The 13,209-nt window shown below is 38.1% G+C and overlaps 1 protein-coding gene across 6 annotated transcripts in view; it reads right to left on the reverse strand.

Moving 5' to 3' along the window:
- Positions 1-13,209, reverse strand: part of LOC579087 (teneurin-3) — a 123,893-nt gene that overhangs the window by 40,911 nt on the left and 69,773 nt on the right. For all 6 annotated transcript variants that reach the window (XM_030980405.1, XM_030980406.1, XM_030980408.1 and 3 more), the window contains one exon: positions 13,143-13,207. The gene's annotated coding sequence lies outside the window, so the exon portion shown is untranslated. The remainder of the gene's footprint in view (positions 1-13,142; positions 13,208-13,209) is intronic.

Consider the following 13,209-nt stretch of genomic DNA (forward strand, 5'->3'; position numbering starts at 1 on the left):
ACTCAATATTTACAAGATGTAACCTCTGACCCCTCCCCTTCCCACCATGCCCTGCCCTTCCTTGTAAGTATATGTAAGTGGGGGTATTTTGATGAGTTCATCTCCTGGTGTCATGCTTGCCAGATGTGCCGAGTGCTGGTGAGCATTGCCTCATTAAGAGGTCAATGCCGGGTCATTCCATCCAATACATCATCCTCCGAGACAACCCAAGTTTCGTTAGGATGCAGAGAGAGGATTGGGGGGGGGGGGGGGGGGGGAGGGGTAAGATGGGAAAGAACTCCTTGGGAGAAGTTCTCACGCAAATTGAGGTGTGCATGAACTGATTACTGCTAACAAGAATAGTTGCAAGTTTACAGACGTTGTCAAGGAGGAGCAAAGAGGGAAGAAAAAATCTGGCATTATGGGCTCAAAAACATCATCCATCTTACCTGTCAAGTGAAAGCCACAGAGATAGAGTGGAAAGGAGTTTGTTTTAAAGGATAGTCTTGGTAGGTTTTACCAAACAGACAGTGATCATTAACATTTGTGATGTAAAAGAAAGCAATTGTTTGTGTCACGATAATATATATGTAGATGTGAGAGATCGTGAGAGCATGATATTGATGAATAATTATAACACTAACTTTTTTTGGAAGATGGTCCTGGCAGAATATTTTATAGGCTGTATGCTGGGCCCAATGTGAAAACTTAAAAAAAAAAAAATTATTATTAATATTATCATTTTTATGTATTTTTTAATATATATATATATATATATATATATATTTTTTTTTTTTTTTTGGGGGGGGGGGGGTGGGGGAAGTTTGGACATTGCTATTTGGTGCCTTGTCAAGTCCTGGTTTTATTTATATCATCACAGAATGAACGATTAGAAAGACAGATCATCACAGATGTACAGATGCTGTTTTAGTAAAGGCGATGTAGGAGATGATCTTCATGTTGGTACTTAAGATGAAAGCCTTAATGATCATAATGATACTGATAATAGTAGTAATCCTACCAATGATCAAACTACAATGATAACGCTTACCAAACTATGGTAATGGCCGAGGATAAACGGTAGTGATGTTGATGGCTGTCAAGATGATGGTGATGACATGTGAGTGACAAAGGAGACAGATGAGGATTATAATCACTGAGATAAAACTTAGAATATCAATAATCTTCTGCCTTAAGAAGAGTGTAATTAAAACCCAAGTAAAATACTTCTGAAGCACCCAAAGTGTTTCACCATCACAATCAGATCCCCTCTTCCATCTTCTACCAAATCTTCTACAGATTTCTCAACTAATCCTAAGCAATGTTCATCACTACCACATCACCGTCTTCAATCTCAAGCATCATTGTGTTCTGATGGCTCCTGGAGAATGGGGTTAGAATCTCTTTCATCCCTTGGAGCAAGTTCAGGAGCTTCCATCTAGCCATTCCACAGCTTGAAACCCCATCAAGTAAGACCAATAGGTGATCACAGGTAAGACCGGTGTTTAGGGACTTTCAACTAATTGGTTTGCTGGGATTTAGAACTAATTTCTAGCCTGGGATCTCCAGGGAGGACTACTTGGCGATCAGGGTCAAGTCACAGTGAAGGTCTTTATGGTAGCTGCGTAAATATCACATAGAATCCCAACATTGGAAACGTAAAGAGTACAAATAAAAAAAGACCATTCTAGAAAACAAAGGACGCATAGAAAAGGGGTTTTCTACATTAACAGTGTAAAACTTGATATATTACTATTGATAAAATATGCATGTGATGTAAACCAAATGAAGAAAGCATCTGTAGAAAACAAGACTCTGTGCCTACAAACAAGAAGATAAAATTGTCTTTAAACCAAATCTCAAACTTCCATTTACCTTATCCATGAAAATAATATTAGAAGTGAACGCTGTTGATGTGAAAACAGCAAGAATTAGACTTAACAAAAGACAGGAAAACAAAAATAAATTGGAAAAAGTGTAATGATGTATTTTCCAGCAGCACTGCTAATTACTTAATATAATCATCATATTTGCACTCACAAACGAGAGTATCTTGACATCTCCCTAAGATACCATCTGCGTGCATTATCAACGTTTTGTTTTTGCCTACCCTAACCCGGCTTCGGCACGTTCGGCTCTTAATTATGCATTAACTGGCAAATCCTTTTCCCAATGACTGTTTTGACTTTCTGTAGATAGTCACAATATGCAGAAGTATTAAGCTATATTTGCATTACACACTTATATGTAGGAAGTCACTTGGTAATAATAATATGAAAAAAATCACTTGTAAGTAATTCAAAACATTTCAGCACCTTGCTACAAACCTTTGTATAAACAGAGAAAGATCTAAAAAGTTGATGTACTACATGTAAGTGTTGTCTTTGTACATTGACACTTCATTACAACACCAAAACCTCAATTAGAAAAAATTCTTTAAACAAAATTGTAAGTCATCTACAGTATATACGCATTTTCCAGTAAAGCTGCTGACAAAGGGCAGATGTGAATTAAGAAAGAAAAAAACAACAACACCAATTTGGTACCTGAATATACTGCAAAATAACTGAAGGGAACAATAGACCCTTTTGTCAACAGCAGCCAATTCCTCGATTCTTTCTCTACAAATGACAAGGATAATCAAAAATACAGCTAACATTTACCCAGAGCTGGCAGCGTGCTGTAACGATTTAATGAAACCGCTTGGAGAAGAGACATCTGGAGAAGATATCACTGAAGAGAAAATGAAAAGAGAGGCAAGTTCTTACACTCCAAAACGGCTCAATCACATTCACGTGCGGAAATATTCCTGGTAATCACTCCCAATTGAGGGTTGATGTGCGTCTGACGAGTGGAGAGAGAGAAAGTGTGGGGTAGATGAAGGCGAGTGAATACCCATACCAGCTACGATCAACAGATTGCGTGTATGACGATGCTAGCTCCTATTGTGATGGTTTAATAGGTGGACGATCTGCACTTTTTGATTGTCTGAAACATGCCTTCGCGCAATTCAATGATCTTGACAATGAAGTGATGCTCAATTCAAGCAGTTTTTTTTTATTCAATACCAAATGGACAGGTATACTTGTAGATAGTAAATTGTAGACTTTTATTATTCACACCACGAGATGATAATTTGTCAGTGTATGCAGCATTCTTGAACCATTTTAGAGTACGCATAGCTGGAAATACAGGAAGCAAGTAATTGAAAGTGGGTGTTTGGTGTGGAAAACCTAAGCATGAAAAAAAAGTAAAAGGAAAAAAGGCTATATGAATCTGCCTGTCAACATATTTGATTTTTGGTTTCTTCAAGTGCTAAACCTTCTTCAAAATATAATTATTTTCAAGATGTATAGTGAAGGCTACAATACTATTCCTTTTTTGTGCCTCATTGGCAAAAACTTGAATTTTCAGATGCAATTTTTGAGATTGAAATACAACTAACAAAATGCCCTTGAATATATTAATAAGAAGTGTGAGAACTGCAACTTCATCACACAAATACGATCTCTCCTAAGACTTCAAATAGAATGACTTACAGAAAATATTCTTGCGTGTCCATACCAAATAACATAACTGTCAAGTCTATCATAACAACCTCATTGAAGGTAAAGCACGGGTAGGGGGCAATGGTGGAGAATGGCAGCTGTTCATAGCAAGAAAAAGCACAAGTGTTCCCCACTTAACATCTTGGAAATGATGAGTTAGTAAGTAGATGGTGTCTGACTGGAGCATCACATAACAAAGACACATCTTTCTTCCTCTCAGACCAAATTCTCTGATGACTAAATGTAATTGGTATGTGAACCTGTTCCTGTCTATCCGTCTATCAGTCACCAAGGGCTACCTGGAAACCAGGTAAGACTGGTGGCCCTTCGCCGTAAGCCTACCAGTCTCTCCTGATGAGACTGATCAATCGGTAATTCTGATTGGCTGATGAGTCACGGTCAAATCTAAGTCTGCTATCATTTGCCCCATGAGATCACGCCGTTTTCGAAAACAGCTTTGTAATCGTCGCCATCATCAGTTCCATAAAACCTCATGTAATAAATCGCTTTGGTCTGAGATGGTTGTCTGCATCATCGGGGCGGTGTACGAGTATAAATCTCCAGCGCCACCGCACCAAGCGGCTGATTGGACGACCGAGGCCTCGCGATTTGCGTAATCTTAAGCGAGATAAACGTGACAGTTGAAAGGGTTGCTATCTAATGTACTTTGGGAAAGTAACGATATGACATTGGCAGTGAGAAAGGAAAATAGTTTGGTGATAATATATATCTAGGTGGACCATGTCATATGCTATCTGTTGACAGGTGGTCTCTTCCATTATAACGTGGGGGTGGAATATGTTCAGCAATTAGAGGCACATCCTAACCAAAGAAATATAATGATTATAAAAGAAATATCCTTTTCTTCACCACCTTTTTTTGTAACAAGTATGACTTTTTCATAAATATAGTCAAGAGAATACCTGTATTTGAATAAGGGTTTCAAGAAGTTGTCTTCTAAAGGAAAAATTTGTAGGATTTTATTGACGCTGAAATCAATGACAATCTTCCAAACTGGGCTGAATAATTTCATATTTAAACAGAATGTCTATTACTGAAGATATCTCACAACCACATTGCCCTATTAAAGAAAAGATATGCACGCAACTTTTTTATGTGAAATGACTAACCAGTATAAGCCTATAGGGCATAACATTGGATGACTTTGTTGAATCTAGTCCAAAGAATGGCATATACCTATTCCCTACATAATGCAGTTAAACATACAGCATGCTTTTGTGTCTCAACATTTTTATTTACCGGTAGCCATCATTTCAGTATGTTTCAAATAACTATGTATCACAATAAAAAGTCATTTTCTCATTTCAATGTTATATTTCATACAAGTACCAAGGTATAATATGTAAAAATAAATATGTTTGTTGCAATGGATACTACATATTGGTGAAGTAAATATAAGGTCAACATGTAGGCCTAAACATTGTGTTTTCTCTTCACACCAGATGCATGAATATGCCAGCAAGCCATAGTTATAACATAAACTAGAAATATAGAAGTAATAAAAAGAAACAGAAATGAGTAAATTGCTTACATAGATGGTTATTCCATAAAAAAGAACCTGTAGCAAATTGAGGGGAGTTCCAAGGCAGTTCCAAGGCAGTACCAGGCAACGCAACGCTAACGAAACAATACACCACCGTGAACGCACAGAACGGTATACAATATCACAATCTCTACATAACACAGCAAGTGGATGTCATTCCCTTTCAATTCTTGGCATTACTACAAACAGAGTATCTTCCTTCCACACCGAATGCCTACAGCGAAGAACGAACAAATCCCTGAACTCGCTGTTCTCCTTCCTTCCGAACTAACTCACTAGTTGTGTCTGGTAGACCGTGATTTTCCGTCCGGCCCGCTAGACTCCAAATCTGCACCAGGAGTTCAACTTGCCTGACTTGAGGGTAATGAAAGATTTACCTTTCACAAGAAAACAGGCACAGCTTCTACAGATGCCTGCATCTCTGTCCTACGACTTATCTTAATGGCAATTTAGATTTGAGATGTTTTTAATTGCAGTGGATGAAAAACAAGATTGATTGATAACGTGCATAGCATATCATCCCATACGTGAAGAGTCTGTGAGGCGAAACCAAGATCTCTCTAAGCTCGAGTTGAAGTTTCTGGCGGTGGTAGCTTGGTGTTACCTCTACACCCCCATCTAAGAGAATGGACGAAGCCCAGGACCATTTGCCCAAGTCCTGTTTTTGCGCCCTTCTCCCAGTCTGTGAGAGGTTGCAAGGGGGTGCATACCTGCGCCCAAATCACAGGTGATGACGGATATATTGCTATGACTCATGGGAAGGGTTCAGTCTCCCTAACCCAGGAGGAATGCAGCAGATGCTGCTACCCTCTCTCAGATCCCCTTCAGGTACAAGACTGTACTAAAGAGGTGGACTCGTGGAAGCAGCGAAATAAGATGCCTTGCTATCAATGTAAAGAGATTATTAACGACTCCATCGTTTATATCTTTGGCACAACTGGGCTTGTTGTGACATGGGAAAAATTATTCGCTGGAATGTTAATGGCCGCCTAAGCGACCAATCATGTCGCTCCTTCGTCAAGCTGGAGCATGTCCAAAACCTGTTGAGGATTTCGACCTAAGATGACTAATAATAAAGAAATTATGGTTTCTCCGCGATCGTTAAAATGAGGTCTGGATAAAATTCAACGAAATAAACAAGTTTATTTTCTGTTTCATAATATTTCACCACATTTTACCTTACAATAAACAAACAAACATGATGAACCTTTGATCAATAAATAATTACACGGACAGTGATGAATCTTGTTCATTGGTCTTACCATATTGATGAATGTCTTGTCACGCCTTGATGCGTCATTCCCACAATGTTCAATCTTTAGGTAACCTCAAGATCTCCAATAATTAATCAGAGGATGAGTAATGCTTCATACTTTCAATATTGTAATATCACCCTTCCCGTCAACTCACTTCATCAAGTAGCCGCAAAGAATTATTTGATAAGGGGTAGACTTATCCATTTTAATGGGGAAAAATCAAAAACAAGTTTTGGGATTCTGTTTTTCAACCTGTCCTACAATCTCTACATGCGTGATTTTTCCTCTTCGAACTTTTTGCCCCTTTCCAGCAGTTTCTGGATAGAGACACAAAGGGGAAATAAACCAGAAATGTTTACAGAATATGTCTCTCATTTGTAGCTAAATCTGGTACTAAGCGGAGGTTAAGACCCAACTCAACATCCGACACATACACAGCGCCCAATCTGATGCCAGTTTGATTCAGAAGGGACTAAAGGTAAACAACGACACTACCGATCATCTGACGCAGGCCGCTGCCGCGATGAAAGGCCCAGGACGGGACGGAAGGGAGCTGCGTAACGCAGGAATTCTCCTGCCGGCGGCTCGGCCACAGCTGATAATCCCCAACTCTGCTTGGAATGCCAACTGATTTGGTTTGGAGGGGTAGGGTTCGGACAACATTTGTGATATCTGAACACGTTAGATGTCTCATATGCATACATGCATGCAGTCTCTAATACCAAGGAGTCGTCACATGGCTAATACAATCACACTCACATCTAATTCACCCTAAAACAGACTTTAATCATATTAGTATTACTATCATCACACAGTCTAAGCTTTTATTTCATTTTACATTAGGATTTTAATGCTTTTTTTCTTCATTTGATTTACTTTCTTTCTTTCTACTCATTTGATTTACTTTCTCAAGTTTCTTTTTTTCTCTCTGTTGTACAACTCACTTTTTTGAAAGTTTATGCAAATACTCACTTTTCTTTGTGCCTTTCATATCATCATGTTTATCACATTATAGTGACAAAATAAAAAGTCTATTTCTTCCAAGCTTTTTCCATTCCATTTTAAACTGTCATGGTAAAAGTAACAATTATTGGTTCCATTCATGTAGGATTATTCCAGGGAAATATTTGTTTGTCCTACTACATGAATGTTTAAGATGTAATTCTATTGGTAACCTGTGGGCCTGCTTGATGAATATCATTTTTCAGAGAGGGATGGAGAGTTACATTTTCTCTGAATGTTACTCTTGAGAACGAGCTGGAACAGAGCAATTAACCACAACTTCTGGTAGGATTACCATCTACACCATGACGGATAAGGACAGACTCCTCAGCTGTTTTCTTACAAATGAGTGTGATAAGAGTTGAGATCATGAGGCGTGTCTGCACTATCTCGAGATTGCCAAATATCCAGCTATTTTGAACTATCCCGATCGAAACTATCCAGCTATTTGCGTCTTCATTAGACCGAAGTGGCAAATTAGCTGGATAGTTGGTCGGGATAATATCCCAAGATATCTCGGTCTAGTTTGCAAAATATCCTTCTATTTCCGAACTAGCGGGATAGTTTGCGACCGTCTTCATTAGACCGAAGTACGGAGTCAATTATCCCGATCCCATCATGCACAACGATTTCCGGTTCGCACATGCGATCTATACCGCTCAGCGCTGACCTCGTAAACACTGACCTCGAGTAAACACGGAAAACCGCAAACTAGACCGAGATATCTTGGGATATTATCCCGACCAACTATCCAGCTAATTTGCTACTTCGGTCTAATGAAGACGCAAATAAGCTGGATAGTTTGCGATCGGGATAATTCAAATAGCTGGATATTTGGCAATCTCGAGATAGTGCAGACACGCCTAAGGAGTCTCAAAAACTTCTTGGTAACAATAGAGGTCTAGGGATACATAGACATGTAGGCCTGGGGAATGGTTCTAGGTGATAGGTTCTCACCTGTAACTACTCATGCCAATGACCTTCTTTTCGCAATTCAGACAAAGATTTTTTTACTTTTGTGCATGAAAGTTATCTTATCTCCTTCTTTTATTGTACCGGTATATGTTTTCTGTTTATTACTTTTTCTTTTTCACTTTGTTTTCACTGATTGCTTATTCACCTTCTTTCTTTCCTCTCTTTCTCTTTTGTTGTCTTCCTTCCCTGCACCCCCCTCTCTCTCTCTCTCTCTCTCTCTCACATGTAATCTCTTACTCACTCTCTCTCTCTCTTTCAATCTCTAACTCACTCTCTCTCTCTCCTTTAATATCTCACTTTCTCTCTCTCCCACTCTCTATTTCTTTCTCTCCACTTTACCGCCTAAAAGATGCTAAATTCTTTGCTCAAATAAATGGCCTTCTCCTCCCTCCAGTAAATCAGAAGAAGATGGAAGAGGGGGTATATTTTCCTAATAACTGCAGCAATCACTCTGCAATGCTCCCTCTCCCTACTCCCCACTGGTGTCCATTATCCTCCACCCGGTTCTCCATCCCAGTCCCATTCCCCCAATCCCGTCCCGCTGCTAAAACTGTTCGACCCAAGACCTCTCACTCACTCACCACCCAGAGGTGCCAAGATTTCATTACTGGAGGACTACATCTTGGCTTTGCCCTATCCCACATCCCTCCTTCCTCCTCGTCTCCTCCTAGTGATAGTTGGCCTCCAATTACCGCCTCTTTAAAGGCAATAATTTGATCTTGACTGTGTCGGAAAGTGGATAATCTGCCAACATGTAGACAATGGACATGTTCACATATTCTCTATTTATGCAACAGGCACTAAAGATTAACAATATTCTTACAATATAGTGAATATCGACTTCTATAATGTTATTGTGGGTTTTCATCAAATTTTTATTTACCGGTATGTACTATGTGCATACTAACAATTACAAAGGATAATTCAAAATATCAGACCAAACAAATGACTTAGCCAGCTTGAAATACAGGCCTTTAGGACTATCAAAACAAATACATCACTTTCATAGGGTATAAAATATCAGTAGCCCAAGCCAAGATTCATGACGACATTCACATTGCTTTTTATCCAATCAGGGTCCAACTTCGTCAAAAGTTCATCAATAAGTGCTATTTTGAACACCTTTTCACCCTTACTTACTGATACATTTTAAAAGGGCAAAGAAACATATTATATACGCATCTCAATTTAAGTGTGAACACATTCCTGTTTGGTGATGGGATCCATAACAGCAGATAATATCCTCATGTTGGCTTTTCAACAGAACTCCACATGGGTCTAATTGGGAAGGATCGCTAGGCCACTAATAGGCCCACCAATGCCAAATATTGCATACAATATCAACTTTATCCTTGCTCTTTTTTTAGGTACCGGTATATGTATAAAGAAGTGAGATGGGGAACAAAACTATATTGGATGCGGAAATTTAAATTGCACTTGCTATAAAATAAAACCCCTTTTCATTATTCTTTACCTTTCAGAGGGTTTTAGAAATCTCAAAATATCCCTTCAGGTTTGAAAGCCACACCGAAACACTTATAAGAGGAAAATGAGATAACAAGAAGATCCTGTGCTGCCATCTTGGCATGATAAAGAAGCTTTCAATCCATAGCATTATAAAACCTGAAATCCATAGTGAAGTGAAACCTATCCTTCAGAACTGACATCAAATCCCTGTGAAGAATTTTCACACCTTCCTGATCTTTAAGAAAAATTATACGCAATTTTACACTACACAATGTAGTTCGGATCTATAAAGTTTGAAATAAATCCTTGATAATCAACTTGTTCAGGAATCATATTAGGGATCACATTATTTGAGTATGAATCCACTCTCCAAAAAGCTTATGAACCACTACTTTGGAATGAATTCCACTGTAATTTGGAATGGATTCAACTCCAAGAAAGTGATGCCTACGTAACCCCTAAAAACTTCCACCCCTCTGCATGAAGTGAAATGGGCCCAAACAATCATTTTGGCATACTTCTAAATGGTCATAACAAAGCGATGCCACAACCCCATAGAACTCACTCACAATCTACTTTTCATGATTAATGTGTCTTTCTTAAAGGCCCACTGCACTACTTGTAGCTACTTGCGCCCTCTATATAACAAACAATGCCTAATCGGTGACCATTGGTCCCCCATGATCCTCTTTTTCTTATGTTAACTGAGAGCTGAGTTGATGAGATAGCCACCTGTCCAGTGACCTTGCAGGGCGCTCTAATCCCTCCTGTAAACTATGGCAGATAAGCTTTAATCCATTCCGCACTTCCTTGTAATTTATCAGTATAAAGAATAGTTGATGCCAGGATAGAGTTATCACTTTCTTTATAATCATTTGAGTACTATCAAGATGGGCTTTTTGCAGATAAATTTAATAAAAAGATCCAGTCTGCATTAAAATTTAAGCTATTTGTCAAATCACTTTTGTAGCTTCCTGCCATTTATTAGTAAAATCTGTTCATTTCAAGGACTTTTATCTGAGAATTCAACTTTGACACAAGGGGGTTTAGCTCTAATGTAGAAGACATAGATAAAATCATTGTTGAAATATTTGCTCAATTTGCTCTATTTTGGGAGCAAAGGATTATTACAAGTTGATTTCAATGCCTCAATTTAATTTGGCAACTTCATTTAAGAGGATCTATTATAACAATCTATTGAGTTAACATGACAGTTAAAGCACCAGGACACGGATGGGTTTTAAAAAAGAAGCATATGAATAAGTTTGAATGAGCTACTGTACAGTCCATTTATATTTCTGTGCAAAATGACTTATTCTTTATAGGAGCAAGGCACTGACAAAATGTTTGCATCATATAAAAGAATTTGATGCATACTTAATTTGTAACCATTTTTAGGAATAAATTTGATTCTCAAACCAAAGGTAGAGTCATGTAGACAAAAGTATCTGTGGCAAGAAAAGTAGACAAGGCTTCCAATTTTGTAATTAACAATTAAATACATGTAGCATGCATGTTATGATATTTATATATTGAGCCTTATCTTGAATTTTGAACAAATCAACTTTAGTCACTTTAAAAATAAAGAATCATACAATAACCAATCATTTAAGAACCATGTTTTTAGACTAATCAAGGAGTCTTGGTCTAGAGAAGTTGAGGGGATTAAAGTGCGTACATTCTATTCAGATTGTGAAACATATATGCATCCATCCCATTTTGAGGAGAAAAGGAAGAACATGTGCATGCATCCCATTTTAGCAGGGAAAGAAAATCATTCTTATGAGAGAGAAGGAATTAAGAGTCCATAACCAAGTCCATTAGTAATACTGGAAGTAAGAGTCGACTCTTTAATCGAACCCAAATGTCCCAATTGGGAACCAAAGCCAGGGCTATTTTCTTTCATATTGTATCAAAATACATTATAGACCGTATTTTATGAGCCCTCTATGAGATAACTTGCATTAGCCAAGTCAAAATTACACATTGATGGCATCATTTTTATATCTTAGCTGTTCAAAAATGAAAAAAGTGAATGACAAGGATTGCTGTTGTTCAACAATACTAGAACCATCATCAAAGTCCTCATGATAAATATCTTTCTATGTTTTTGAATCAGGAAACAAAGTCCACAAAAATGTTCACAGATTTGACAGTGCAATGGGGATTGAATGACAGTAATTCCATCCTAGATTAACCCATCTCTCAATCTATCATTCTACATTTAACAAGGGTTTATCATTCCAAAAACTAGCCATTTAGGAAGTTTGCACAAGCTATCTAAAGACAATTCTATATAAGCACATTGCGTACAGAAATAAATGGGTTTACTTTGAATAGGACTACAGCGTAAACTTAAGTGCTCTGTAAAACGGAATTTATGTACATGTAGCGTAAATACCTCTTGTGCAATTATTCATGAACAGGTTTTTTTTAATCCCTTCTGACAGCGCAACATAATCTAATTTCCTTTTCCCAATGTCGAGCCAAATGTGACATGTGTGTTTTTACAACAAAGACGCTGCATAAAAGTAGTGCGGAAAATTCTCTCACACTTCTTTTTCATACTGGCATAATCCCACATAATTGATGTAGTATGTGACTGCTACAAGAAAGCCTAAGTACATAATCTGTTGTAAATGGGTTTATCACACAATCTTTGTGATGTATATTCTACATGTCTGAATAGACCTCTGCTTTGTTATTATGTCTTTGTGATGAACACATTCCAGTGAAAAAAATACATGGAGGCTAGGGGCGAATTGGGACTCGCGGCGAATTAGCCCCCAAAAGACATAGAAGAGCCAAAAAAATTGCATAGAGTTCAATGTAAAACAAATTAAAGAGTGTTATTTTCATGCAAGCAAACACCGGAGTGTTGGCTCAGTAAGTAGAGGGTCTGCCTCACAACCGGGAGGTCATGGGTTCGAACCCCGGCCGCGTCATACCAAAAGACGTTAAAAGATGGGAGTTGTTGCTACCTTGTTTGGCGTTCAACAATAAGGGGATAGAACAACGTCGATCTGGCGCTGCTCAGTGGCTGCCGGGCTCACGATCAATTGGGCCAAAAGAATTTCCGTTTCGGTTTAATAAAATTTGGAGTGGACTATTAGGTTATTATTATTATTATTATTATTGAAAAGTAGCCCCCAAAATTTTTTAAGTATTTTTTTTCCCTTACACATTCATGGGCATTAGGGCAAAGATGCGAATAATACTCTATTAAATTCAACATAAAACCCATCCACAAAATAAACAAGCAAAAAAAAAAACACAATACAACAAAGATAAAAACAACAGAAACAAAAAAGGAACTTATCAATTAAAACTACCTCCCCACAATAAACTCACCGTAATACAAGCTGTCTTCGTCTCAGTTACTCCATGGCACTATCTCGGTCTGACAGCTTCTCGCTCT

This window comes from Strongylocentrotus purpuratus, unplaced genomic scaffold (assembly GCF_000002235.5).
Source record: "Strongylocentrotus purpuratus isolate Spur 01 unplaced genomic scaffold, Spur_5.0 spur5_scaffold_11, whole genome shotgun sequence".
Taxonomy (NCBI): domain Eukaryota; kingdom Metazoa; phylum Echinodermata; class Echinoidea; order Camarodonta; family Strongylocentrotidae; genus Strongylocentrotus; species Strongylocentrotus purpuratus.